The 21,343-nt window shown below is 43.7% G+C and overlaps 1 protein-coding gene across 11 annotated transcripts in view; it reads left to right on the top strand.

Annotated features, from left to right (window-relative positions):
- Positions 1 to 19,207, top strand: part of LOC119008785 (proline-rich receptor-like protein kinase PERK10) — a 34,583-nt gene extending 15,376 nt beyond the window's left edge. For 7 of the 11 annotated variants that reach the window (XM_037079460.1, XM_037079459.1, XM_037079457.1 and 4 more), the window contains 3 exons: positions 15,749 to 16,786; positions 16,880 to 17,087; positions 17,194 to 18,257. The gene's annotated coding sequence lies outside the window, so the exon portion shown is untranslated. Of the gene's footprint in view, positions 1 to 11,003; positions 11,301 to 15,748; positions 16,787 to 16,879; positions 17,088 to 17,193; positions 18,258 to 19,148 lie in introns of those variants that run through there. The other 4 variants (XM_037079463.1, XM_037079461.1, XM_037079464.1 and 1 more) reach the window with 4 other exon arrangements.
- Positions 19,208 to 21,343: the final 2,136 nt, after the last annotated feature.

Genomic DNA, 21,343 nt, shown 5'->3' with positions numbered 1-21,343 from the left:
GAGGATGCCACGTTCCGCACCACTCAAAAGAAACACATTCGAGATAGATACAAGGAAGATGCCACGTTCCACACCAGGCAGTAGAAACACGTTCGAGATAGATACAAGGAAAATGCCACGTTCAGCACCAGACAGTAGAAACATTCGAGATAGATATAAGGAAGATGCCACGTTCCGCACCACTCAAAAGAAACACATTCGAGATAGATACAAGGAAGGATGCCGCAGAAACACATTCGAGGTAGATACAAGACAGATGCCACTGAGACACATTCGAGATAGATACAAGGAAGATGCCACAAAAACACATTCGAGACAGATACAAGGAGGATGCCACGTTCCACACCACTCAAAAGAAACACATTCGAGATGGATACAAGGGAGGATGCCACGTTCCGCACCACTGAAGAGAAACACATTCAAGATGGATACAAGGAAGATGCCACATTCCGCACCAGACAGTAGAAACACATTCGAGATAGATACAAGGAAGATGCCACAGAAACTCATTCGAGATAGATACAAGGAAGATGCCACAAAAACACATTCGAGACAGATACAAGGAGGATGCCACGTTCCACACCACTCAAAAGAAACACATTCGAGATGGATACAAGGGAGGATGCCACGTTCCGCACCACTCAAAAGAAACACATTCGAGATAGATACAAGGAAGATGCCACGTTCCACACCAGACAGTAGAAACACATTTGAGATAGATACATGGAAGGATGCCACGTTCTGCACCACTCAAAAGAAACACATTCAAGATAGATACAAGGAAGATGCCACGTTCCGCACCAGACAGTAGAAACACATTCAAGATAGATACAAGGAAGAAGCCACAGAAACTCATTCGAGATAGATACAAGGAAGATGCCACGTTCCGCACCAGACAGTAGAAACACATTCGAGATAGATACAAGGAAGATGCCACGTGCCGCACCAGACAGTAGAAACACATTCGAGACAGATATAAGGAGGATGCCACGTTCCACACCACTCAAAAGAAACACATTCAAGATAGATACAAGGAAGGATGCCATGTTCCGCACCACTCAAAAGAAACACATTCGAGATAGATACAAGGAAGGATGCCACGTTCTGCACCACTCAAAAGAAACACATTCGAGATAGATACAAGGAAGGATGCCACGTTCCGCACCACTCAAAGGAAACACATTCGAGATGGATACAAGGAAGGATTCCACGTTCTGCACCACTCAAAAGAAACACATTCAAGATAGATACAAGGAAGATGCCACGTTCCGCACCAGACAGTAGAAACACATTCAAGATAGATACAAGGAAGATGCCACGTGCCGCACCAGACAGTAGAAACACATTCGAGACAGATTTAAGGAGGATGCCACGTTCCACACCACTCAAAAGAAACACATTCAAGATAGATATAAGGAAGGATGCCATGTTCCGCACCACTCAAAAGAAACACATTCGAGATATATACAAGGAAGGATGCCACGTTCCGCACCAGACAGTAGTAACACAATCGAGATAGATACAAGGAAGGATGCCACGTTCCGCACCACTCAAAAGAAACACATTCGAGATGGATACAAGGGAGGATGCCACGTTCCGCACCACTCAAGAGAAACACATTCAAGATGGATACGAGGAAGATGCCACGTTCCGCACCAGACAGTAGAAACACATTCGAGATAGATACAAGGAAGATGTCACAGAAACTCATTCGAGATAGATACAATGAAGATGCCACGTTCCACACCAGACAGTAGAAACGCATTTGAGATAGATACGAGGAGGATGCCACGTTCCGCACCACTCAAAAGACACACATTCGAGATAGATACAAGGAAGATGCCACGTTCCACACCAGACAGTAGAGACGCATTTGAGATAGATACAAGAAGGATGCCACGTTCCACACCAGACAGTAGAAACACATTCGAGATAGATACATGGAAGGATGCCACGTTACGCACCACTCAAAGAAACACATTCGAGATAGATACAAGGAAAATGCCACGTTCAGCACCAGACAGTAGAAACATTTGAGATAGATATAAGGAAGATGCCACGTTCCGCACCACTCAAAAGAAACACATTCGAGATAGATACAAGGAAGGATGCCGCAGAAACACATTCGAGGTAGATACAAGAAAGATGCCACTGAAACACATTCGAGATAGATACAAGGAAGATGCCACAAAAACACATTCGAGACAGATACAAGGAGGATGCCACGTTCCGCACCACTCAAAGGAAACACATTCGAGATGGATACAAGGAAGGATTCCACGTTCTGCACCACTCAAAAGAAACACATTCAAGATAGATACAAGGAAGATGCCACGTTCCGCACCTGACAGTAGAAACACATTCGAGATAGATACAAGGAAGATGCCACAGAAACTCATTCGAGATAGATACAAGGAAGATGCCACGTTCCGCACCAGACAGTAGAAACACATTCAAGATAGATACAAGGAAGATGCCACGTTCCACATCACTCAAAAGAAACACATTCAAGATAGATACAAGGAAGGATACCATGTTCCGCACCACTCAAAAGAAACACATTCGAGATATATACAAGGAAGGATGCCACGTTCCGCACCAGACAGTAGTAACACAATCGAGATAGATACAAGGAAGGATGCCACGTTCTGCACCACTCAAAAGAAACACATTCGAGATAGATACAAGGAAGAATGCCACGTTCCGCACCACTCAAAATAAACACATTCGAGATGGATACAAGGGAGGATGCCACGTTCCGCACCACTCAAAAGAAACACATTCGAGATAGATATAAGGAAGGATGCCACGTTGTGCACCACTCAAAAGAAACACATTCAAGATAGATACAAGGAAGATGCCACATTCCGCACCACTCAAAAGAAACACATTCAAGATAGATACAAGGAAGATGCCACGTTCCGCACCAGACAGTAGAAACACATTCAAGATAGATACAAGGAAGATGCCACGTGCCGCACCAGACAGTAGAAACACATTCGAGACAGATTTAAGGAGGATGCCACGTTCCACACCACTCAAAAGAAACATATTCAAGATAGATACAAGGAAGGATGCCATGTTCCGCACCACTCAAAAGAAACACATTCGAGATATATACAAGGAAGGATGCCACGTTCCGCACCAGACAGTAGTAACACAATCGAGATAGATACAAGGAAGGATGCCACGTTCTGCACCACTCAAAAGAAACACATTCGAGATAGATACAAGGAAGGATGCCACGTTCCGCACCACTCAAAAGAAACACATTCGAGATGGATACAAGGGAGGATGCCACGTTCCGCACCACTCAAGAGAAACACATTCAAGATGGATACAAGGAAGATGCCACGTTCCGCACCAGACAGTAGAAACACATTCGAGATAGATACAAGGAAGATGCCACAGAAACTCATTCGAGATAGATACAAGGAAGATGCCACGTTCCGCACCAGACAGTAGAAACGCATTTGAGATAGATACAAGGAGGATGCCACGTTCCGCACCACTCAAAAGAAACACATTCGAGATAGATACAAGGAAGATGCCACAAAAACACATTCGAGACAGATACAAGGAGGATGCCACGTTCCGCACCACTCAAAGGAAACACATTCGAGATGGATACAAGGAAGATGCCACGTTCCGCACCAGACAGTAGAAACACATTCGAGATAGATACAAGGAAGATGCCACAGAAACTCATTCGAGATAGATACAAGGAAGATGCCACGTTCCGCACCAGACAGTAGAAACGCATTTGAGATAGATACAAGGAGGATGCCACGTTCCGCACCACTCAAAAGAAACACATTCGAGATAGATACAAGGAAGATGCCACGTTCCACACCAGACAGTAGAGACGCATTTGAGATAGATACAAGAAGGATGCCACGTTCCACACCAGACAGTAGAAACACATTCGAGATAGATACATGGAAGGATGCCAAGTTCTGCACCACTCAAAAGAAACACATTCAAGATAGATACAAGGAAGATGCCACGTTCCGCACCAGACAGTAGAAACACATTCAAGATAGATACAAGGAAGATGCCACAGAAACTCATTCGAGATAGATACAAGGAAGATGCCACGTTCCGCACCAGACAGTAGAAACACATTCGAGATAGATACAAGGAAGGTGCCATGTTCCGCACCAGACAGTAGAAACACATTCGAGATAGATACAAGGAAGGATGCCACGTTCCGCACCAGACAGTAGTAACACAATCGAGATAGATACAAGGAAGGATGCCACGTTCTGCACCACTCAAAAGAAACACATTCGAGATAGATACAAGGAAGGATGCCACGTTCCGCACCACTCAAAAGAAACACATTCGAGATAGATACAAGGAAGGATGCCACGTTCCGCACCACTCAAAAGAAACACATTCGAGATGGATACAAGGGAGGATGCCACGTTCCGCACCACTCAAGAGAAACACATTCAAGATGGATACAAGGAAGATGCCACGTTCCGCACCAGACAGTAGAAACGCATTTGAGATAGATACAAGGAGGATGCCACGTTCCGCACCACTCAAAAGAAACACATTCGAGATAGATACAAGGAAGATGCCACAAAAACACATTCGAGACAGATACAAGGAGGATGCCACGTTCCGCACCACTCAAAGGAAACACATTCGAGATGGATACAAGGAAGATGCCACGTTCCGCACCAGACAGTAGAAACACATTCGAGATAGATACAAGGAAGATGGCACAGAAACTCATTCGAGATAGATACAAGGAAGATGCCACGTTCTGCACCAGACAGTAGAAACGCATTTGAGATAGATACAAGGAGGATGCCACGTTCCGCACCACTCAAAAGAAACACATTCGAGATAGATACAAGGAAGATGCCACGTTCCACACCAGACAGTAGAGACGCATTTGAGATAGATACAAGAAGGATGCCACGTTCCACACCAGACAGTAGAAACACATTCGAGATAGATACATGGAAGGATGCCACGTTCTGCACCACTCAAAAGAAACACATTCAAGATAGATACAAGGAAGATGCCACGTTCCGCACCAGACAGTAGAAACACATTCAAGATAGATACAAGGAAGATGCCACAGAAACTCATTCGAGATAGATACAAGGAAGATGCCACGTTCCGCATCAGACAGTAGAAACACATTCGAGATAGATACAAGGAAGGTGCCATGTTCCGCACCAGACAGTAGAAATACATTCGAGATAGATACAAGGAAGGATGCCATGTTCCGCACCAGACAGTAGTAACACAATCGAGATAGGTACAAGGAAGGATGCCACGTTCTGCACCACTCAAAAGAAACACATTCGAGATAGATACAAGGAAGGATGCCACGTTCCGCACCACTCAAAAGAAACACATTCAAGATAGATACAAGGAAGATTCCACGTTCTGCACCACTCAAAAGAAACACATTCAAGATGGATACAAGGAAGATGCCACGTTCCGCACCAGACAGTAGAAACACATTCGAGATAGATACAAGGAAGATGCCACAGAAACTCATTCGAGATAGATACAAGGAAGATGCCACGTTCCGCACCAGACAGTAGAAACGCATTTGAGATAGATACAAGGAGGATGCCACGTTCCGCACCACTCAAAAGAAACACATTCGAGATAGATACAAGGAAGATGCCACGTTCCACACCAGACAGTAGAGACGCATTTGAGATAGATACAAGAAGGATGCCACGTTCCACACCAGACAGTAGAAACACATTCGAGATAGATACATGGAAGGATGCCACGTTCTGCACCACTCAAAAGAAACACATTCAAGATAGATACAAGGAAGATGCCACGTTCCGCACCAGACAGTAGAAACACATTCAAGATAGATACAAGGAAGATGCCACAGAAACTCATTCGAGATAGATACAAGGAAGATGCCACGTTCCGCACTAGACAGTAGAAACACATTCGAGATAGATACAAGGAAGGTGCCATGTTCCGCACCAGACAGTAGAAACACATTCGAGATAGATACAAGGAAGGATGCCACGTTCCGCACCAGACAGTAGTAACACAATCGAGATAGATACAAGGAAGGATGCCACGTTCTGCACCACTCAAAAGAAACACATTCGAGATAGATACAAGGAAGGATGCCACGTTCCGCACCACTCAAAAGAAACACATTCGAGATGGATACAAGGGAGGATGCCACGTTCCGCACCACTCAAAAGAAACACATTCAAGATGGATACAAGGAAGATGCCACGTTCCGCACCAGACAGTAGAAACACATTCGAAATAGATACAAGGAAGATGCCACAGAAACTCATTCGAGATAGATACAAGGAAGATGCCACGTTCCGCACCAGACAGTAGAAACGCATTTGAGATAGATACAAGGAGGATGCCACATTCCGCACCACTCAAAAGAAACACATTCGAGATAGATACAAGGAAGATGCCACGTTCCACACCAGACAGTAGAAACACATTCGAGATAGATACATGGAAGGATGCCACGTTACGCACCACTCAAAGAAACACATTCGAGATAGATACAAGGAAAATGCCACGTTCCGCACCAGACAGTAGAAACACATTCAAGATAGATACAAGGAAGATGCCACAGAAACTCATTCGAGATAGATACAAGGAAGATGCCACGTTCCACACCAGACAGTAGAAACACATTCGAGATAGATACAAGGAAGGTGCCATGTTCCGCACCAGACAGTAGAAACACATTCGAGATAGATACAAGGAAGGATGCCACGTTCCGCACCAGACAGTAGTAACACAATCGAGATAGATACAAGGAAGGATGCCACGTTCTGCACCACTCAAAAGAAACACATTCGAGATAGATACAAGGAAGGATGCCACGTTCCGCACCACTCAAAAGAAACACATTCGACATGGATACAAGGGAGGATGCCACGTTCCGCACCACTCAAAAGAAACACATTCAAGATGGATACAAGGAAGATGCCACGTTCCGCACCAGACAGTAGAAACACATTCGAAATAGATACAAGGAAGATGCCACAGAAACTCATTCGAGATAGATACAAGGAAGATGCCACGTTCCGCACCAGACAGTAGAAACGCATTTGAGATAGATACAAGGAGGATGCCACATTCCGCACCACTCAAAAGAAACACATTCGCGATAGATACAAGGAAGATGCCACGTTCCACACCAGACAGTAGAAACACATTCGAGATAGATACATGGAAGGATGCCACGTTACGCACCACTCAAAGAAACACATTCGAGATAGATACAAGGAAAATGCCACGTTCAGCACCAGACAGCAGAAACATTCGAGATAGATATAAGGAAGATGCCACGTTCCGCACCACTCAAAGAAACACATTCGAGATAGATACAAGGAAAATGCCACGTTCAGCACCAGACAGTAGAAACATTCGAGATAGATATAAGGAAGATGCCACGTTCCGCACCACTCAAAAGAAACACATTCGAGATAGATACAAGGAAGGATGCCATGTTCCGCACCAGACAGTAGTAACACAATCGAGATAGGTACAAGGAAGGATGCCACGTTCTGCACCACTCAAAAGAAACACATTCGAGATAGATACAAGGAAGGATGCCACGTTCCGCACCACTCAAAAGAAACACATTCAAGATAGATACAAGGAAGATTCCACGTTCTGCACCACTCAAAAGAAACACATTCAAGATGGATACAAGGAAGATGCCACGTTCCGCACCAGACAGTAGAAACACATTCGAGATAGATACAAGGAAGATGCCACAGAAACTCATTCGAGATAGATACAAGGAAGATGCCACGTTCCGCACCAGACAGTAGAAACGCATTTGAGATAGATACAAGGAGGATGCCACGTTCCGCACCACTCAAAAGAAACACATTCGAGATAGATACAAGGAAGATGCCACGTTCCACACCAGACAGTAGAGACGCATTTGAGATAGATACAAGAAGGATGCCACGTTCCACACCAGACAGTAGAAACACATTCGAGATAGATACATGGAAGGATGCCACGTTCTGCACCACTCAAAAGAAACACATTCGAGATAGATACAAGGAAGATGCCACGTTCCGCACCAGACAGTAGAAACACATTCAAGATAGATACAAGGAAGATGCCACAGAAACTCATTCGAGATAGATACAAGGAAGATGCCACGTTCCGCACTAGACAGTAGAAACACATTCGAGATAGATACAAGGAAGGTGCCATGTTCCGCACCAGACAGTAGAAACACATTCGAGATAGATACAAGGAAGGATGCCACGTTCCGCACCAGACAGTAGTAACACAATCGAGATAGATACAAGGAAGGATGCCACGTTCTGCACCACTCAAAAGAAACACATTCGAGATAGATACAAGGAAGGATGCCACGTTCCGCACCACTCAAAAGAAACACATTCGAGATGGATACAAGGGAGGATGCCACGTTCCGCACCACTCAAAAGAAACACATTCAAGATGGATACAAGGAAGATGCCACGTTCCGCACCAGACAGTAGAAACACATTCGAAATAGATACAAGGAAGATGCCACAGAAACTCATTCGAGATAGATACAAGGAAGATGCCACGTTCCGCACCAGACAGTAGAAACGCATTTGAGATAGATACAAGGAGGATGCCACATTCCGCACCACTCAAAAGAAACACATTCGAGATAGATACAAGGAAGATGCCACGTTCCACACCAGACAGTAGAAACACATTCGAGATAGATACATGGAAGGATGCCACGTTACGCACCACTCAAAGAAACACATTCGAGATAGATACAAGGAAAATGCCACGTTCTGCACCAGACAGTAGAAACACATTCAAGATAGATACAAGGAAGATGCCACAGAAACTCATTCGAGATAGATACAAGGAAGATGCCACGTTCCGCACCAGACAGTAGAAACACATTCGAGATAGATACAAAGAAGGTGCCATGTTCCGCACCAGACAGTAGAAACACATTCGAGATAGATACAAGGAAGGATGCCACGTTCCGCACCAGACAGTAGTAACACAATCGAGATAGATACAAGGAAGGATGCCACGTTCTGCACCACTCAAAAGAAACACATTCGAGATAGATACAAGGAAGGATGCCACGTTCCGCACCACTCAAAAGAAACACATTCGACATGGATACAAGGGAGGATGCCACGTTCCGCACCACTCAAAAGAAACACATTCAAGATGGATACAAGGAAGATGCCACGTTCCGCACCAGACAGTAGAAACACATTCGAAATAGATACAAGGAAGATGCCACAGAAACTCATTCGAGATAGATACAAGGAAGATGCCACGTTCCGCACCAGACAGTAGAAACGCATTTGAGATAGATACAAGGAGGATGCCACATTCCGCACCACTCAAAAGAAACACATTCGCGATAGATACAAGGAAGATGCCACGTTCCACACCAGACAGTAGAAACACATTCGAGATAGATACATGGAAGGATGCCACGTTACGCACCACTCAAAGAAACACATTCGAGATAGATACAAGGAAAATGCCACGTTCAGCACCAGACAGCAGAAACATTCGAGATAGATATAAGGAAGATGCCACGTTCCGCACCACTCAAAGAAACACATTCGAGATAGATACAAGGAAAATGCCACGTTCAGCACCAGACAGTAGAAACATTCGAGATAGATATAAGGAAGATGCCACGTTCCGCACCACTCAAAAGAAACACATTCGAGATAGATACAAGGAAGGATGCCGCAGAAACACATTCGAGGTAGATACAAGGAAGATGCCACAAAAACACATTCGAGACAGATACAAGCAGGATGCCACGTTCCGCACCACTCAAAGGAAACACATTCGAGATGGATACAAGGAAGGATTCCACGTTCTGCACCACTCAAAAGAAACACATTCAAGATAGATACAAGGAAGATGCCACGTTCCGCACCAGACAGTAGAAACACAGTCGAGATAGATACAAGGAAGATGCCACAGAAACTCATTCGAGATAGATACAAGGAAGATGCCACGTTCCGCACCAGACAGTAGAAACACATTCAAGATAGATACAAGGAAGATGCCACGTTCCACATCACTCAAAAGAAACACATTCAAGCTAGATACAAGGAAGGATGCCATGTTCCGCACCACTCAAAAGAAACACATTCGAGATAGATACAAGGAAGGATGCCACGTTCCGCACCAGACAGTAGTAACACAATCGAGATAGATACAAGGAAGGATGCCACGTTCTGCACCACTCAAAAGAAACACATTTGAGATAGATACAAGGAAGGATGCCACGTTCCGCACCACTCAAAAGAAACACATTTGAGATAGATACAAGGTGGATGCCACGTTCTGCACCACTCAAAAGAAACACATTCGAGATAGATACAAGGAAGATGCCACGTTCCGCACCAGACAGTAGAAACACACTCGACATAGATACAAGGAAGGATGCCACGTTCCGCACCACTCAAAAGAAACACATTCGAGAAAGATACAAGGAAGGATTTCACGTTCCGCACCACTCAAAAGAAACACATTCGAGACAGATCCCAGTCAGATGCAGTGTTTCAGAGCAGACAAAAATTTGTCATGTCTCAGAGATACAATACGGATCAAAGCTATAGCCAAAAGAAAAAGCAAGATTTCAATCTCAGATATCACAGCGATCTGGAATTTAGACGTCGTTTTAATCAACTTTTTAACCAGCGGAGAGGAACCAAATTGGCCACAAATGCTGCCTTTAGCACATTTTACAAGATGCAGAGAGCGCTTAGAATCAGGAGAAAATACAGACAAATTGTGCCCCACCGCCCCCAGCCCCTGATTGATCCGGTTTTGGAATCAGCCATAGCTGTCTTTTGTGAGTCCATTAGACATGGACCCACATACATTTGTACAGTTTGTAACAGAACCATGTTTCCTAATCAGGTCAAAGAATGCAAAAGACAAAAATATTGTAAACACACAAAAGTCGCAGCAGCATGCTTGACAGGAAACTATGTTCACTTTTGTTTCAGTGACTGCTCTACCCCTTGCTCTGTGCCACAAGAAAGACTGCATGAGTGGATATGCTACACCTGCGACAGCCACCTTAGCAGAGGATGCATATCACCCATGGCAGTCATAAACAATTTGGAGTTGGCGCCCATCCCCCCAGAATTGGCTGCACTTAATGTGCTTGAGAGGCAGCTGATTGCAAAAATCTTGCCATTTGCAAGAATTGTTGCTCTGCCAAAAGGCCAACAGAGAGCAGTCCACAGAGCTGTTGTGTGCGTTCCACCAGAGGTGGAAGCGACGAATGAACACCACGGATCGGGAGCACTTCTTGAGGCGTAAGCTGCAGATACGGGCTACAGCCTCTTGAGCGCTGACCTCTCTGTGTTTAGAGTAGGGCTGCATAATTTGTTTCATTTCATGGCGCCTCTCCCTGGACACTTGCATGCAGCCCCCCGACATTGCACAGGAAATCCTTTCATATGGTGACGGAGTATTTAGCGTTGCACCCGCGCAAGGCAACAAACCGGTTGGTTTTTTCACCATAGCAAAGTTGGAGGCCATGGCTTTTCCTGTACAATTTCCGACAGGAGAGAACACATTAGATGAAGCTAGAACAGTCTCCTTGTCCCCAAGCCTCTACTTTAATTCTACACTCTCTGCTGCAGATACGCATTTTGCAAGTGACCAGAGTTATCTTTTCTTTGCGCAGTTTGTTACAGAGACTCACCTCGCGACAAATAGTATGTCTATACAAATGGAAAGTCGAAAATGAAAGACGGCCGTAGGATTAACAATGTCATGCTCCAGGACAAGGATGAGGTAGAACGGCTCATCATGAGCCAAGATGCAACCAGGTTCATGCAGCCTCTTAGAGGCACTCCAGCCTATTGGAATAAAGCGCTTAAAGATGTGCACGCCATGGTTCGTCAAATTGGAAAACCAACATTTTTTGCCACCTTCTCTGCTGCTGAGATGAGATGGCCTGAGTTCATAGAGGCCATCAAAGCTCAGCAAGGTGAACAAGGGCTGTTTTCAGATTTAGATTGGGAAAACAAAATGTGACATTCTGAGAAGTAACCCCATCACAGTAATGCGCATGTTTGAAAAGAGAGTAGAGGCTCTCATGACGAACCTCATCCTCTCTCCTTCACAGCTGATTGGTGAAGTAGAAGATTATTTTTATCGCGTTGAGTACCAAGCCAGGGGAAGCCCGCACATCGACATGCTCATTTGGATAAAAGATTCACCTAAATTTGAAGAGGACCCCGAAAGACATGTCATGGAATTTATAGATAGATACATTAGTTGCAAAATGCCCGACCCTGACACAGATCCGGAACTCCACAAAATAGTGTCAGAGGTTCAGGTGCACAGCAGGAAACATTCAAAGTCCTGTAAGAAGGGAAATGTAACCTGCAGGTTCGACTTTCCAAAACTACCAATGGATAAAACATTCATCACCAGGCCCCCCACTATTAATTGCCACCAAAAAGAGGATCAAGACGATGCAGACTTCGAAGCGCAAATAGCGGAGCAGAAAAGGGCCCTCGCAGAAATGCAAAAATTGGCTAAACAAACGCTCCAACCAGTTAGAGATCTGCTTATGGATCCAGGCGCTTCGTTCAGCAGTTTGACAGACTTGTTTTGCCAGTGCAACTTAACTTACGGGCAATACCACGCAGCACCTGGCAAACACCCATATCGTGATGCTGAGGCGCCATCCAAATGATTGTTGGGTTAATGCCTACAATCCTGATTTGCTTAGAGCGTGGGACGCAAACATGGACATCCAGTACGTCATAGACGACCACAGCTGCATCATGTACTTGATGTCATGTGTAGCGAAATCGGAGCATGAGATGATGGAATTCCTTCAGAACGTCATCAAAGATGTTAAGACATCTGATGTTAACAAGCGCAACGAAATAAAACAAATTATGCAGGCCTACTCTAAACACAGAGGTCAGCGCTCAAGAGGCTGTAGCCTGTACCTGCAGCTTACGCCTCAAGAAGTGCTCCTGATCCGTGGTGTTTATTCAGACTGACGAGGAAGGTCTGAAAATGAGTCACCCTATGAGTAGACTGGAAAGAATGGAACCCCGATCAGTGAGTGGATGTATGGATGTCGGGGTTGCCTGAAAAATATGTCAACAGACCTCTCACTCGAGAGTTTTAACGCATGTGCCTGGCCGAGTTCGCGTCAGACTACAGGGTAGTCTATGGCCAGAAAACAGAAAGCCCGAATGCCATTCCATTGTTGAATGATCAAGGATTTATTCAAAAGAGAACCATGGGAAAACCAGCAATCATTAGATTTACTCGCTTCACTGAGGAAAAAACTCCAGAGTTTTATAGAAGATTGCTGAAACTTTATCTCCCACATCGATCCGACGCCAATCTGAGAGATAAAGTGTACCTCACTTATGAAGAGTTTTATAAGTGTAGCGAGAAGTAGGGTATGAGACGAAATAGTGAGGCACAACAAAAAACGTTATGAGGGCCAAGGAAAAAACATGGAAGCTGCGTTTCAACAGCTTCAGGTGTGCGGTCCTCTCATAAATGCCTGGAACTCTTGCGCCTGAAGCTGAAGTTGACCGGCTGGAGTGCCTGGCTAAATGTGAACCTCATGATCAGGAGCAAAACGGTGAAGATGTCCCAGAATTCGGCACTAAGGATAAGGGGAGCTCTATGCCTTGAATAAATAAAGAGTTGAGTCCAGACTTTGTTAGGAAAATGTACCAAAGTCTGAACTAGTTTGAACTAGTTTGGGGCTACAATCCAGAACCATTTTATTACTTCCTGTCGGGAGGGGCTGGATGTGGCAAATCGCATGTGATTAAGTGCATTCACCACGAGGCAACGAGAATTCTGCGTGAGCTCCCAAGATTTCGGGACCATACAGACATGTCCCAACCCGCAGTGCTGCTGACCGCATTCACAGGTACAGCAGCATTTAACATATCAGGCAACATGTTGCACTCCATTCTCAAATTACCAGGGTTGAAGCCATCAAGGTCTTGGGAATGCACTTGATGAAGTCAGAGCAACACTGGCGAATGCTGAGATTCTCATCATCGATGAGATATCCATGGTCTCTGAAGGGCTATTTGCCTACGGGCATTGGCGATTTCAGCAGATCGGGGTAATCGGAAGCCATTTGGAGGCATGTCTGTCCTTGCTGTAGGTGATTTTTATCAACTGCCACCCCTTGGTAAAGCAAAGCCACTGTGTGTGTATGAGGAGACTGAGTTTTATTTCTGGAAGGATAACTTCAAAATGGTCACCCTGACAGAGATCATGCGACAAGACGATTGAGCTTTTGCTGAACTCTTGAACCGTCTCAGGGTGAAGTAAAAGTAAGATTTGTTGTTAGATGAGGACATGCTCTTGCTTTCACATACAGTGGCTAATAGTCAGCATTGCCCAGCACTGAGTCTACACATCTACGCCACAAACAAAGAAGTAGACCGTCACAACGCCGACATCGTAACTGCTTCCTGCAAGGATGGGATTGGCATTGCAGCTCGTGATTTTCAAAAAGACCCCAGAACTGGCTGCATGACGTTTGTGTCTGGGGAAATTAAAGGACACAAGCGAGATTTCCCCGACAACATAATGGCTGCTCAAGGAGTATGCGTTATGTTGATCCGAAATTTAGATGTGGAAGATGGCCTTGTGAACAGTACATTTGGAACCATTTCTAACATTGTAATTAGAGAACCGGAAGGCGTGAAGATGATTGGACTCCTGCTGGACAATCCTACAGCAGAACAGAGATACCGCAAAAAAATCTTAGGTCCCTCAGATGACTCGGTGTACATCGAAAGATCTGAGGAGAACCTAAGTGACAAGAAAGGGGTTGTTCGCCGGCAGTTCCCTGTGAAATTAGCTTTTGCTTGTGTGGCACACAAAGAATGACTATGCCATCAGCGGTTGTGTGTCTGAAGCATGTTTTTTGAACCTGGTATGGCATACGTCGCGCTCAGCTGCACAACCTCGCTTCAAGGTCTCACCATCCTTGACTTTGATGAGAAAAAAATGCCCTGGAAAGTATGCCTCATGCATCTTTCCAGAGCTGTAGACCATTGATCTCCAAAGGTTTTGACAATTGTCCACCACAACACGCAGGGTCTGCCATGTCACGTGTTGGACCTGAAAGCACATCACGAGCAGATGTGCTTTGCCTTACAGAGACACGTTTGTCAGGGTCCTCTGTAGCTGAAAATGTTCAATTGGAGCGGTACGCCATGTTCACACGTAGCAGACAGCTGTCTTACAACAGCCGTGTGAACATGGCCAAAAAAGAGGGAGGTGGAGTTGCGATGTACTGTAGAGACACTGTGCAAGCAGAGCCTCGCAGGTACATGCAACAGGTCACTGATGTGGAGTTTGTTGTCCTTATTAGTCAAAGTGCTAATAGCGACTGTGTACAAACCTTTTTCAACTGGGAATCTTTCTCCAAAACTTGAAAAACCTCTTGGACTCATTGGACATGTTAAATCACCAGCCCATCATTGTTTGTGGCGATTTTAAAGTATCAAAGATTTCTTTCAGTCCAGAGGTTACACTCAATTAGTAGCAAATTCGACAACCGAAAAAAACACACTGATTGACCACATTTATATTTCACATCCCGATAAATGTCTTAAATCAGGTGTTCTCCAAACGTGTTACAGTTACCACAGTCCAGTTTATTGTATTTTGACTGACCAATGACTTATCTCCAGCTTTTATATCCAAGACCTGTTGTGCCACGTTTTTACAGTGTACCTGGAGCTGTGGTCTTCTCCGGGTGAGTATAGCATCCAAGTGTTTCTGATTTCAGGTTGTTCTCCCTGGTTAGTTAGGGAGTGTGCCAGCTGGGTAGAGCAATCTGTCCGTCCATCTGTGTACTATTTGTTAATTTTCCTTTTTATTTTCGAGGCAATCCTGGGTGGAGATATGTTTCTCTGGTGGGGGCGAGCATTTCAGGGCCTTGGTCATATGGCTGAGGTTTACTGAAGTTTTGCTTTAAAGAAGCCTCGAGCCCGGCACATCTCACAAGATAGTTAGGTTTAGTTTGGAGTTAGGCGGGTACCAGGGGGCTTGCTTGGATAATCATTTTCACTCGCACCACTCGCAGCACTCACTGTGCTCACTAGTAATTGATGTCATTTATTTCAGGATTTAGTCTTGTTTAGTCTTTTAGTGTGTTTAGTCTTATGTAATTGTTTTTCATATGTATGTTGTTGCAGTGGCATGTCTTGGCTGGAAATAGTTTAATTGTATTGTGCTATTGTATTTATGTATGTATGTATGTATGTATGTATGTATGTATTTGTTTGTTTCAGAATGGGGTCAGCAACTTTTTTCATGTCCTTATCTCTTGAGATGATGAAAACGACTGGGCCAGTGTGTTAAATGTTTTGTAATGAATAATTTTGTGAATGCCTTTAAACATTTTTTAATATATTTATCATGTATTTATTGACGTTTGTTTGTAAAATCTTAACTATGTTGTTCTCATCTATTTAGATGAGAATGGCATGTGTAAGATATAATGTAAGCTGCAATGTAATAGCTAAGCTCATGTAAGAATTACATGAGCTAAGCTAAGCTTACGTAAGTTATCATGTAATTAATTAATGTAATTGTATTTTTTATTGTGTGTTTTTTTTGTTTGTTTTGTTTTTTTTCTGCTGGGTTTTTGTCACTACATTAGCTATGCTAATCTTTGCTAATATAGTGTAGGAGTGTCAGGGAGGAAGCTGAACGTCAGTTGAGATGCAGACCAAGCTGCATGTCAAACCAGGTGCATAACAAAGTAAGTATGTCTCTCTTTTTTTTTTTTTTTTTTTTAAAGTGATCCACTTTCATTGAGTGATTTAACTCAATGATGATGTCATTGTCTTTCTAGGATGATCCAGTGAGAAGGACCCTCTCTCCAGTGAAGACAACAACCCAGAAGAAAATAAGGGAAGTAATATTTCATCAAATTCTCAGCTTTCACTTCAGATGTTTACATCAGTCTTTGAAATCTGTAACTAATTCATGTCTTTTAAATCTGCAAAACATTTATACAGGCTACAGGAAGAAGACCTCCAGAGGACTGCAGCAACAATAATGTAAGTGATGTTTCCTTTAATTCTCAACTTTCACTTCAAATGTTTCCATCAGCCTTTGAAATCTGTAACTAATTGATGTCTTTCAAATCTGGCAACATTTATACAGACTACGGGAAGAAGACCTCCAGATGACTGCAGCAACAATAAGGGAAGTAATACTGTTTTCTCTTCAAATGTTTACGTGATGATTTTGAACTAATTCTTGTCTCACTCTCCACTTCAGATGTCAACCCAGCAGCAGAGAAGTAAAGGAGATTTAAAGGGGACATATTATGCAAAACCCACTTTTTCCTTGCTTTACTATGTATAATTGCATATCCGGAGTGCCTCCCGACCCCTTAAGAGTGATTTAGGACCTCTACGTCAATGTTTTGTAAATAGGCGGAGTCAGGAAATGTGTCTCTAAAAGAGCCATTTGGATTTCACCCACACACTTACGTAACAGTGCGGGTGATTTGAATGCTCCCGCCCTCACGCTGGATATCTCCTCCCGTATTACTCCAGCTACCTGAAGGAGAATCCGCCATTTTCTCGCTTCACTTGTATGCGGCAGCCTGACCGCAACCATGTGCAATCCGAAAGCCAAGCACTCCTGCTCTGTCGTCAGATGCACGGACACTCATGTTTCCCTACATCGCCTCCCTACCAAAGAGGATATCAGAGCAAAGTGGCTAAATTTTATTTTTCAGGGAAACGTCCCAGCTTCACTGAGCAAAAGCGTTGTTGTTTGTGCCAGTCACTTCACACCGGACTGTTCCAGCAACCAGGGTCAGTATCAGGCTGGACTGGAAACAAAATTGTTCCTCTAAGATGGATCTATACCCACTGTCCGTGGCAACGCCACAGAAGAAGAAACTGTTAAGTATTTTTAAAAACAGTGTTGTTTGTGTTACTTTGGCTGTTTAGCACATGAGCTAACGCTAACTGGTGATGTAAATATGACGCTGAGCTAACGTTACAACAGTGGCTTACTGGTCTTAGGATTCACGGTAATGTTAATGTTGCCAAACCTTGATTTGTCATATCAGCACTCATAAGAGTGAACTGAGAAATTGAATTGGGATATTGAGATTTGATCGCTTCTAACCGGCCGGTGAACCACTGAAGTGTTGTCCACGGACGACGAGCTAGCTAGCGCTGCTCGGCCGTGAACAGCGCGAGCTAGCCATCGTCATGTTCACGGCCGAGCAGCGCTAGCTAGCTCATCGTCTGCGGACAACTTCTCAGTTACTACAGCTACTGTTCGTCATGAACACGCATGGGAAACTGTCTCCTCCACATGCTCACAGCCGATCAGACGGTGTGAAATTGTCTCAGTTGTCCACGGACAACGAGCTAGCTAGCGCTGCTCGGCCGTGAACAGCGCGAGCTAGCCATCGTCATGTTCACGGCCGAGCAGCGCTAGCTAGCTCATCGTCTGCGGACAACTTCTCAGTTACTACAGCTACTGTTTCAACATGTACACGCATGGGAAACCGTCTCCTCCACATGCTCACAGCCGATCAGACAGTGTGAAATTGTCTCAGTTGTTCGCGGACGGAGAGCTAATGTTCCGCCGTGAACACCCAGAGAGGACGGTATGAAATGCCAGTGAGCTACGTTACGTCAATTAGCATGTTGTGCTAAAGGCTAAAGGACAGTGTGTTAGATGCCCAGGAGCACCTTGGCAGTCGAACGACTTCTTTTGTGTTTGATATACACGTAACTACGTGTGTAGTGTTAGCTGCCGGTACGAGAGACCTGATCTGACAGTACCAAAACTTTATCTGCAGTCAAGCAATCATTACTTTGCTTTGGAGCCTGAGACAGGGGTTACCTGTCTGCTGTGCTACGATTAACGTTAGTTATATGAAGGCATGGACACAGAAAATGGACACAATATGGATTGCTCACTTACTAAATCTAATGTGAAATGAGGAATTTGCATGGGTTTGCTTGGATTATGATTTGCCAGAATTTGCCTTATCAAATGGATTGTTTTAATCATCATTTCTGTCTACATAGCTTTGTTTCATATAACATGAGAAACAGACACAACATATTCCTTCCTTTTGTGTTTAGCCAAGCACATCTGTACAGCAGTCTGTAGTGCATCATGTTGCCTGCCAGATAGACCAACCAGTGAAATGCACGGTTGGCACACAGCTTTCCATGAGAACTCTCCGGCCTCACTTCAGAAGCACAGGTTTGTTGAACAAAAGCATATGATGTAATGTTAGTCACTATGTTACTCTAATATGTAATTTTGTTTTACTCTGTTATGAATATGGATTGGTGGACATAAAACATCTCTATCTATTTAGCTGATTATAGTTTAGTGTGTATACTATGATTTTTAAAGCACTGTTTTTCCACCCAAGACTCTACCTGGCTGCCCTGCATTACAATGAAAATACTGACTGACCACAGGCAACATCTACAGGTGGAGAGCTTCTGTACAGTCAACTTCCCCAAATCTAAGCATGGAGAATGAACTGCAAAGCCTGTGAAAGCAGAGCCAACATTCTGTAAGTTTTACAATCTTTTATTTGAACCCCACGAATAAAAATTAAAGATGGACACACAGGCAATAACACAAACGGTTGAAAATAAACACAAATACAATCTGAATTATTTTTTTGATGGTTTTCAAAATAATAAATAAGGAGAATGTATAAATTAGGAGAAATACGAAGAGACACTTGACAGCACTGCAGCACAAGGCTTTTTGGTTCTAGTGCATTTTCTTGTAAACATTGTTTCTTGTAATTTTTGTTTATTGCACTGCAGACTACGTTGATGCACTGTTGGACCTGATCTTCGAGAAGGTTTTCCAGGACCCTGGCCCATATGTGAACGAGGTGCTGAAACTTACAATCCCTGAAGACCTCTCGGCTCAGTATGAAAGACCCAACAAGCTGGACGTTATAGCCAGTTACGTGCCAAGGTTCAATCAATGACAGGACTGAACCTAACATGCTGTCCTTCAGCGTGAGGGAACTCTGCAGCACAGCTCTCACTTTCCACCCCAGAAAGCCCCAGCACCAGCTTACAAAGCTTCTGTAGGCTACATACTATATTGGCTGGACACAAATCAGTAGAAAGTCAGCACTGAATGTTCACATCCATGGCAACTGGCAAGTTTAACTGTTCCACTTTAGATATTTAAAATGAATGTTTTTAATATTTCAGGAAAAACGACAACTCTCAGGATGAAGACCTCCAGGAAGAAGGCCTCCTGTGCTTGTTTTTTGGAGAGAAATAAATGTCATCTCTGTTACAAGATGGTGTATGCCTGTTGAATTATTAATTATTTGCAAGTTTAGTTTTAGTTTGTAACAATGAAAAGATGAAGACGCTGAGAATGAATGGTAGGTGGTGAAATGAACACATTGTAGCATTGCATTGTAGTATCATATCATTGACAATCCTCATTTCCCATTGACAGTGAATGGGGCTGAGTGGAAAAAAATGAAACTTTGTTTTTCAAACATTGGCATCTCTGGTATACTTTAACCTGGATACACCATTCAAAGTTTAAAATGTAGATACAAGTCCAAATTATTAATGTGGGATTCAACTTTTTTGGTAGCTTTCATAGTTTTTTCGTCACGAGGCAAAGCGCACAGCCCACTCGCGATTTCCCAGCAGGGAATTGTCTAGTTTTTAAATGTCTCCCTTTAAATCTTACAGATATTAGGCCAATCATGCCTTTCAAGTCGTTCAATTTTCTAACATTTGTATTTATTTATTCTTTATTCAGTCAGAAGTCTTCAACAGTATTGCATTTACCTTTTGGATATCTGCATACACACGTTTTTGCATAATGTTTTCTGTGTTTTGCAACTGTATAGACAGCAACAAAATTTGACACCTGCGACGAAGGAAACGGGAAAGAGAAGAAAAAATAATGCAAACAATCAAGCTCTACAATGAGCAAGTGGTGGAAGCAGAGTGCATCGTTGAGGAGGTGGTGGAGAGCAAACTGTCTGTGGTAGGAGGAGACAGTGGGGCGGACAGTGTAATATGGCTGTGAGAAGTGCACAGCAGTGGTATGGAACAATCTGTGAAACAATCTCTATTAGACTATTGTGTGTATCTGTGCATTATTAAGCAGACTGATGGTATACAGTATATGCTACAAAATATATCAGATTTCAGAGTGATTGTTTTGGCATTTTTGTGCAGTTTTTAAATTTTAATGTCACATTGTTATGAATGCTTAAGAGATTAGAATAGTAGAAAGAATAGATAAAATAGTAAGAAACAACCCATAC

Source organism: Acanthopagrus latus, chromosome 19 (genome assembly GCF_904848185.1).
Source record: "Acanthopagrus latus isolate v.2019 chromosome 19, fAcaLat1.1, whole genome shotgun sequence".
NCBI classification, from domain to species: domain Eukaryota; kingdom Metazoa; phylum Chordata; class Actinopteri; order Spariformes; family Sparidae; genus Acanthopagrus; species Acanthopagrus latus.
The sequence above is the reverse complement of the archived record's forward strand: the minus strand, read 5'-3'. Positions and strand labels throughout refer to the sequence as shown.